This window comes from Macadamia integrifolia, chromosome 14 (assembly GCF_013358625.1).
Source record: "Macadamia integrifolia cultivar HAES 741 chromosome 14, SCU_Mint_v3, whole genome shotgun sequence".
Taxonomy (NCBI): Eukaryota; Viridiplantae; Streptophyta; class Magnoliopsida; order Proteales; family Proteaceae; genus Macadamia; species Macadamia integrifolia.
Window position 1 is genome coordinate 15,600,332 of NC_056570.1, and position 8,986 is coordinate 15,609,317.

General features: G+C 37.5%; 1 non-coding gene and 1 pseudogene across 1 annotated transcript; one reads left to right on the forward strand and one right to left on the reverse strand.

The window, feature by feature from the left end:
- LOC122060653 overlaps window positions 1-4,983 on the reverse strand; it is an 11,809-nt pseudogene extending 6,826 nt beyond the window's left edge.
- A 1,984-nt stretch (window positions 4,984-6,967) lies between these two features.
- On the forward strand, window positions 6,968-7,074 carry LOC122062269. The gene has a single exon (XR_006134890.1). It is a non-coding gene; the product is annotated as a small nucleolar RNA R71 (small nucleolar RNA).
- Window positions 7,075-8,986: the final 1,912 nt, after the last annotated feature.

Sequence of the window (8,986 nt, forward strand, 5' to 3'; positions counted from 1 at the left end):
AAAAACAAAAGTGCTTGCATTAATTGAATAAAAAGAACTTACAAAAGTGTTTAAAGCATAAACCTAGAACTAGAGCTAGAGAAAGAGAAAACTAGAGAAAGAGATAGAGCAACTAAAAAAAAAAAACCTAGAAGAAGAATGAAGTGTCTCCCCTCCACTTACATGAGTTGTATTTATAAGGAATGGGGAGGTAGGGTAACAAATTTCTCTTTCCTAAAGGGAGAAACCCACAGTTGGTAGTGAGATCTTTTGAGACAAAAAATGCTAAGATGAAGGAGAAAGAAGAGAGAAATAAACTTAGAGAAATTTCTTATAACTTTTTTTTTTTGCTTATTTTCGTTCTATTTTTTTTTTTAATTTATTTCTCTTCTTTTTCTCCCTCCAAGGGACGATTTTCCTTCTTGCTTTGTGTGATTTGGACAATCTTTTGGTGATGATGTGGAGGAGAGAGAAGATTTTGATAAGATTTATTTCTCTTTTTTTTTTCTTTCCTTTTTTTTCTTCTCTTCTTGCACAGGAACCCCTTCCATGATTTTCCTCGCTTTTAATTTGATGTGGAAATCCCCTCCATGCCCTTAGTGCTTTAAGTGAGTGAAAAGTAGGAAATCTTCAATAAAATTCTCCAAAAAAAGACAACCATGAAATTCGAACTTGAGACCTCCTGGTGAGCAAGGGAATTTTGCACACCATAGTTCACCAACTACACTAGGTAGTTGTTGTTGGAGAGATATGACGTCCAATAATGCTTAAAGCCTTTAAAATACAAAACCTGCAAAAAAAGAGTAAAACCCAAGGTAGCTCCATTCTAAATATATAAAATACATGTTTTATTACCCTAGATTTCACACATAAATTGTTCATTAGAATTCCCCCACACTTAGACTTTGCTAGTCCTTGAGCAAAACAAAAAGAAAAAGAATAAAAATAAAAATCCTAACTCACTTTCGTAGGAATCACGGTTGCACTTAGCATGTGCAACAAGCCTTTAAACCCCTAGGTCACCCCTAGTGGACGAGTTGTGTCTTGTGGGTGTTTGTAGTGAATATACACCCAAAATCCAGAATAAACAAATCCCAACCTTGGCTAAAGGTAAGGGCCATACCGATCCGGAGCAAAGATAATTTCTCTTACAAGGGACCCTCACACTTGAACTTTTATTACCCTTTATCAATTCCAGGCACTAGCATATTTCTTAATTTGGAACTCACCTCGTCTCTTCCAAAACATTCCTATCTTAAGGGAAAACCACTTGTGAAGAAATAGGGAACCAATGACTAAGGCGTTGGAGTGTTTTTGACCAAAACATATTACTAAGCATTAATGACATTTGCACATTTTTTTTCTCCTTTTTTTTCGCTTAATAAACTCTATTCTACTCCACTACTTTTGGCCTGAATGACATGGTGGAATAAACAACAGACACCCAAGTTACTATGTAGCTTCACTTTTTATACATGCCCACAGAGACAGTAATGCTAGAGTTCCTTCAGAAATTTCCTCCCAAGGAATTTCGATCAAGACACCACGCTTCCTGAGGCGCAATGCCCTATCTAGTTCCAAGGGAATCAACTCTTATTCTTCTTTATACCACATTTCACATTTCATTTAAAATTGTGCATTTGTCAACTCATGCCAAATTAAAAAGAATGTCTCAACTCCAAATCAAAAGTATAAGGAACCCACAGACTTACATATGGTCCAACACCATAAAATAGGGGTCTCTTATTCTTCAGAAGAAAGTCCCATCTTAAGACAAAGGCTTGTTTCTTTCTTCTCAACAGGGTTTTTATACGTTCAAAATGGGTACCTTAGTCAAAACTTTTATTTTCATACATCAAGCAACCGAATGGTATGATTATTAGCCAAAAGCCAAAGTAGGACTTCATCCTTTAGGACGCTCAAAAAAAAAACAAAAAGAAAAACAAATAAAACAAAGTGAAAAAAGCAGAAACTGGTTTCCCTCCCACTTAAGTCACGCAATGTCCTCAATGCATAGAAAGAAATAAAAACGAAGACAATGCAAGGGGGTCATACCTAATTAAAAGTTAATCATCAGTGTAAAGAGGTTCATGGAGATCCATGACCTCTTCACTACCAGTATTAGGAAACTCGAGGAATGGTTTCAAACGCTGACCATTAACCTTCGAAATTACCCCTGTTCCTAGATTCAAAATCTCCATAGCCCCATGGGGATATACATTATGGACAATAAATGGGCCATCCCATCGGGATCTAAGCTTACCAGGAAAAAGATGCAATCGAGAGTTGTACAATAAGACCTTATCACCAATTGTAAAAGATTTACGTAGAATGTGCTTATCATGGAAAGCTTTAGCCTTTTCCTTGTAAATCCTAGAACTTTCATAGGCTTCATTCCTAAGTTCCTCCAACTCAGATAGTTGGAGCCTACCATGAATTCCCACATCAGACAAATCAAAGTTGAGCTTCTTGATGGCCCAAAGGGCCTTATGCTCCAACTCAACTGGTAAGTGACAAGCTTTTCCATACACCAAACGATAGGGAGACTGACCAAGATCGGTCTTGAATGCAGTCCGATGGGCCCACAAGGCATCAATGAGCCTAAGGGAATAATCCTTACGATTGGGATCAACAATTTTCTCCAAGATTTGTTTGATCTGCCCATTAGACACCTCCACTTGGCCACTAGTTTGGGGGTGACAAGGGGTAGATAACTTATGGGTGATCCCATACTTTTTCATTAAGGCCTCAAAAGGTCGATTACAAAAATGAGTACCCCTATCACTAATTATTGCACGTGGTGCACCAAAGCGGGAAAAAATGTTCTCTTTGAGAAACTGGACGACCACTTTGTGGTCATTAGATTTACAAGGTATGGAGATTCAAAATCTCCATAGCCTCTATCCATTTAGAAACATAATCAACGGTTAAAAGTATGTACAAATTCCCAAAGGAATTAGGGAATGGTCCCATAAAATCGATGCTTTATACATCAAAGATCTCAACTACCAAAATAGGGTTGAGGGGCATCATGTTCCTCTTATTAATACGGCCAAAAGACTGGCAGGCGGACAAGCCTTACAAAAATCAAAAGCATCTCTAAAAAGAGTGGGCCAATAAGATCCGCATTGGAGAACCTTTGCTGTATTCTTCTTAGGTCCAAAGTGTCCACCACATGCATGATCATAACAAAAAGAGAGAATAAAATATTGCTCATGATCAAGAACACATAGTCAGATAATCTGATCCGGACATATCTTAAACAAATAAGGATCATCCTAGAAAAAGTGCTTAACTTGGGAATGAAACCTATACTTATCTTGGGTGGACTAGTGATCCGGAGTCACACTTGAAACTAAGAAGTTGACAATGTCAGCAAACCATGGTTCATTGGACACTGCAAATAACTGTTCATCTGAAAAGTTCTCATTGACTGGAGAATCGACAGTTAAGGAATTGGAAGCCGGGATAAATGATCTGCAATTAGGTTTTCAACTCTTTTTTTATCCCTAATTTCTAAATCAAACTCTTGCAAAAGTAAAACCCACCTAATGAGACAGGCTTTGGCATCCTTCTTCTGAACTAAGTATCTAAGAGCAGAATGATCGTATACACCACCCCATGTGAACCAACTAAGTAAGACCGAAACTTTTCTAATGCAAACACAACCACTAAAAATTCTTTTTCAGTGGTTATATAATTGAGTTGTGCATCATTTAAGGTCCTACTAGTATAATAAATGACAGTGGGCAACTTATTAATCCTTTGACCCAAAACCGCTCCTATGGCAAAATCCAAAGCATCACACTTCAGTTCAAAAAGTTCAGTCCAAACAGGTGGTTGAACAGTGGGTGTATTGGTCGACTCCTTCTTAAGTTGTTTGAAGGATTCTAAGCACTCTTTAGAAAACTCAAAAGTTTGATCTTTGGCAAGTAATGAAGTGAGAGGTCAGGCTAACTAACTAAAGTTCTTAATAAACCTTCTATAGAAGCCCGCATGCCCTAGAAAAGATCGGAAGTCCTTAACAGATTGAGTAGGTGGTAAATTATCAATTAAATCCACTTTGGCTCTATCGACCTTAATTCCCTCCTTGAATATTACATAGCCTAAAACAATACCAGATTTAACCATGAAATGGTATTTCTCCTAATTCAAAATCAAATTCTTAGATATGCACCTTTTCAAAAATAGAGAAAGACGATGAAGATATTCAGAATAGGAATTCCCATGAATTGAAAAGTCATCCATAAATACTTCTAAGAATTTTTTGACCATGTCAGAAAATATGCTCATCATGCATCGTTGAAATGTAGCAGGGGCATTGCAAAGCCCAAAGGGCATACGCCTGTAAGCAAATGTTTCATATGGGCATGTAAAAGTGGTCTTATGTCGGTCCTCTAAAGCAATTGGGTTCTGGTTATAGCTGGAATATCCATCAAGAAAATAATAGTATTCATGTCCAGTTAACCTCTCTAACATCTGGTTAATAAATGGCAATGGGAAGTGGTCCTTCCAGGTTGCCACATTAAGTTTCCTGTAGTCTATGCACACTCTCCACCCATATTGGACACGAGATGGAATTAGTTCATTATTGGCATTGGGAACTACAGTCACACCAGACTTCTTAGGCACTACATGAACTGAGCTTACCCATTGGCTGTCAGAAATAGGATAAATTATTCCATGATCCAAGCACTTTAGGATCTCTTTCTTAACAGCTTCCATCATCACTGGGTTAGCTCTTCTTTGGGGTTCCGTGGATGGTTTGGAATCCTCCATAAGATGTATATGATGTTGCACAATAGAAGGGCTTTTACCCTTGATATCAGCCATGGTCCAACCTAGGGCTTCCTTATTATCTTTTAACACTTTAAGCAACTCCTCTTCCTGGCTAGAAATCAAATTTGAAGAAATTATTACAGGAAGAGTCTAGTCAGGCCCTAGGAAAGCATACCTCAAATAAGATGGCAACTCCTTAAGATCTAGCTTAAGGGGCTCAACTATAGAAGGTTTGGGAATGGAATTGGAAAGGGCTCATAAGGGCTCCACAGGTGTGTGAAGACTCAAGACTTTAGAAAATAAATTTTCACTATTATCATCCAACTCATCCATACACTCTTTTGGAATTCTTAATCAAAATTAATATCAAAGTTGGGAATTAAATCATCAGAAAAATCTAAAAAATCCTCAATCATATTAATCTCTTCTTCCATATGTGGTTGCTTGCCTATCCTAAACATGTTAAACTCAACAGTTTGGTTACCAAAAGATAATCTTAGGAAACCATTTCGGCAGTTGATTAATGCATTACTGGTAGCCAAGAATGGTCTTCCTAGAATTATTGGGATCTCATCCTTGGTTGAGAAGGGCTTGGTATCTAACACAATAAAATCAACAGGGAAAATAAATTCCCCCACCTTTAGTAAGACATCCTCAACCATCCCTTTAGGGATTTTAACAGACCTATCTGCCAACTGAAGAGTAATTCCAGTGGCTTTCAATTTTCCCAATCCAAGCTGCTTATACACATGTTACGTAAAAGATTAACACTTGCACCAAGGTCAAGTAAAGCATGCTCAATGTAGGTGTTGCCTATGACATAAGATATGGTAGGGCTCCCTGGATCCTTATACTTGGCTGCTATAGGCTGAGTAATTATGGAACTAATGTTACCTACCAAGAACGCCTTTTTGGGCACACTAATAATACGTTTGTCAGTACACAAACCTTTCAGTACCTTTGCATAGGTGGGGATCTGGGATATGGCATCCAAAAGATGGATGTTCACTTCTACCTTTTTGAAGACTTCTAAAATTTTGTCCATGGAAGCAATCTTCCTTTTGTTTACCAAGCGATTAGGAAATGGGACAGGATGAACATAAGGACTGTTAGAGATTTTCCCCTGTTCAGAAGAATCATTTTTGGTTTCCTCAACCAAATCATCTTTAGTTTCAAAAAAATCTTTAGGTTCATCAGACGAACTTGAAACAAGAGGCACACTTGTGTCGTCAACTGAAGGAGAGTTAATAGGAGTAATAGATGAGGAAGATTTAGGAATGCTCTATTGGTACTCTCTACCACTCCTAAGGGCATAAACAACATTACATTGGTTAGAGGGCCCTTGTTAGGTCTGACCTTGTACTATATTCAATGGTGCATTGGTTTGTAAACTAACAGGCTGATGATGCCTAGGGTTAGACTCTGGTTGGCTGGGTAAAGTTCCTTTCTTCCTCTCACGCATAATTGAGACAACTTAAGTGAGTTCTCTCGTAAGATTTTGATGGCTTGTCATGAGGAGGGTATATTTTTTTCTAAGTCACTTATTCTACTTACCTCTCCAGTGTTGGTAAACCCAGGGGGTTGCTGATAAGATGATAGGAGAGGGGCCCTAGGAAAACTAGCTTGAGGTCCTACATTTGACTTAGGAAAAGTATTTTGGGAAAAAGATTATTGTGCAAAGGGAGGCCTTTGGAGTCCAGGTTGACCTTGATTATGGAAATTGGAAGGCCCTGCTTGGTTGCCCTGATTCCAAGAGAAATTTGGGTGGTTTCTCCATCCTGGATTGTAGGTATTACTATATGGATTATTCTGGTATAAAGCATTAATACTATCATTAGAAATGCCCCCAGAGGTCTTAGGGCATTCTTCTATGAGATGTCCAGGGGACTGGCACCAAGCAAAAATCTTAACCAAATTGACTGATGATGGCTCTCTAGGAACAATAGCCTCAATTCTCTTGATTAGGCTATCCAAATGGGCTTCCTTGGCTACTATCCTATCCACAAAATATCCTTTTCCTCCTATGGTTCTTTCACTCTCTTGGGTTGATTCCCACTCACAGGTTTTGTCAGCTAAGTCAAGTAAGAATTCCCATGCCTTTCCTTCATCTGTAAAGGATGTGAATCCCTCAGGGCACATAGACTCTATCATTTGTTTAGTTAGGTAATCAATACCCTCGTAAATTATTTGACATAAATGCCATAGGTCTAGGCCATGGTGAGGGCATTCTTGGAGTGGATCCTTGAATCTCTCCATAAGTTTGGAAAATGACTCACTAGGCTTTTGTCTAAACTGAAGGATATCACTTCTAAGCTTATTGGTCTTGTGAGTTGGGAAAAACTTCTTAAGGAAGACAACTGTGAACTGTTCCCATGAGGTTATGAAATTTGTGGGTAACCCATACAACCACTTCTTAGCTTGGTCTTTCAATGCAAAAGTGATAAACCTAAGCTTAACAACATCATCAGAAAGTTGTTGGATCTTAATTAGAACACATACCTCTTCAAATTCCCTTAGAAATAGGTATGCATCCTCAGACGTAAACCCATGGAAGTGGGGCAACATAGTGATGTATTGAGATTTGAGTTCAAAATTATTGCCCTGGGCTTGTGGTAGAACTATACAGAAAGGTTGGGCTGTTCTAGCAGGGTAGAACCTATCTTTCAGAGATTTAGGTGAAGGGTTTTGCTGTTGGTCTCCCATATTGAAGGGTTTTAAAGAGAGCAAACGTATAGGGTCACTACTTGTTAGATCTCTTTTTTCTAACTGATTCTTAGTATTACATACCCACCTAACACTCATGCAACAGAAAACTACCCACAACTAGAGTAAGACAAGCACAAAAGAATGGATAACAAAACTTTTTTTTATGATTTTTTTTTTATTTTTTTTATTTTTTTGATTTCTTTGGCTTTTTGGGAGCTTATCGGCAGGGATCAGGAGTTGCTCAGGTCAATTCCTGAGGTACTGCTACAGGGAGAAACCTATCTTTATCATACTATGAGGCATGGCGACCTCCACTGATACAACTATTATTGCAAGTTGTTCTTCTCAGGAATTCAATAAAAGAAAATAAAAAACAAAACAAAGCAAACAAAGCACTCCGATTTACCAAAAGAAAGCAAAAAATAACATGGAACTGTCTCCCTGGCAACGACGCCAAAAACTTGTTTGAGATTTTAAATGTAACCGCAAGCGTACGGATCAGTGTAGCTATGGGTCGAACATAGGGAGAGCAGCCACTTTATTTTTTTACTTCTTTTAATAATGTGAAAGTGAACCGATTAATGATTGTGATCTAATTCTAATTACCGTTCTAAACATATGTATCTAAAATAACGTCCTAACCATTCGTCATCTAAGAATTTAAAGACGCAAGCCACGCAATTAAAATTAAATAAATAAATATCTGAAAATAAACAACCCACGCAATTTAAAAAAAATAATAATAAAGGAAAAAAATGCTGAAATAAAAATAAAGTAAAAGAAAGGAGAGAAAGCTAGAGAGAGACTCACAAGTAGATTTCTCTACTTAGCCCGAGGGATGCATCATAATATGAGCTTCCCTACTTGACGAGAGAGTCACTCTTACAAGGGTTACTCTACTTGGCTTTAGGGAAAGGGAGACAATTAAAATAAAAGCAATAAATTGATGGTTCTATGGCTAGGAGGGACAAAGCCAACACATACACTAGCCATGAACCTTGGGGGAAAGGGATAGCAATAATGTAATAACTGAAATTAAAATCCTAAATTAAGAAAGAAAGGGTAGTCAGAAGAGGGAATGAGAGAGGGGAGAGAAGACTATTGAGGGAGCCTACTTACTTGAACTTCAACCCTTGAACTGAAAACTTGATCGATTTGAGATACTACCAATACTAAAAACCAGATCTGGAATAAACCAAATCTGAAATTTCTAGTACTAGAGAAAACAAATCTAAAGAAAAAAAAAATGGAACTTGAAAGACATGCTTCATAGCTTGTTCTTGTCACCTAGAACTAAGCCTAGAACTAGAACTTGAAAATTACAACTTCAATTACTTAAAAAATAAAAAAAAAAAAACTGAATCAAAAACAAAAGTGCTTGTATTAATTGAATAAAAAGAACTTACAAAAGTGTTTAAAGCATAAACCTAGAACTAGAGCTAGAGAAAGAGATAGAGCAACGAAGAGAGAAATAAACTTGGAGAAATTTCCTATAACTTTTTTTTTTTTTTTGCTTATTTTA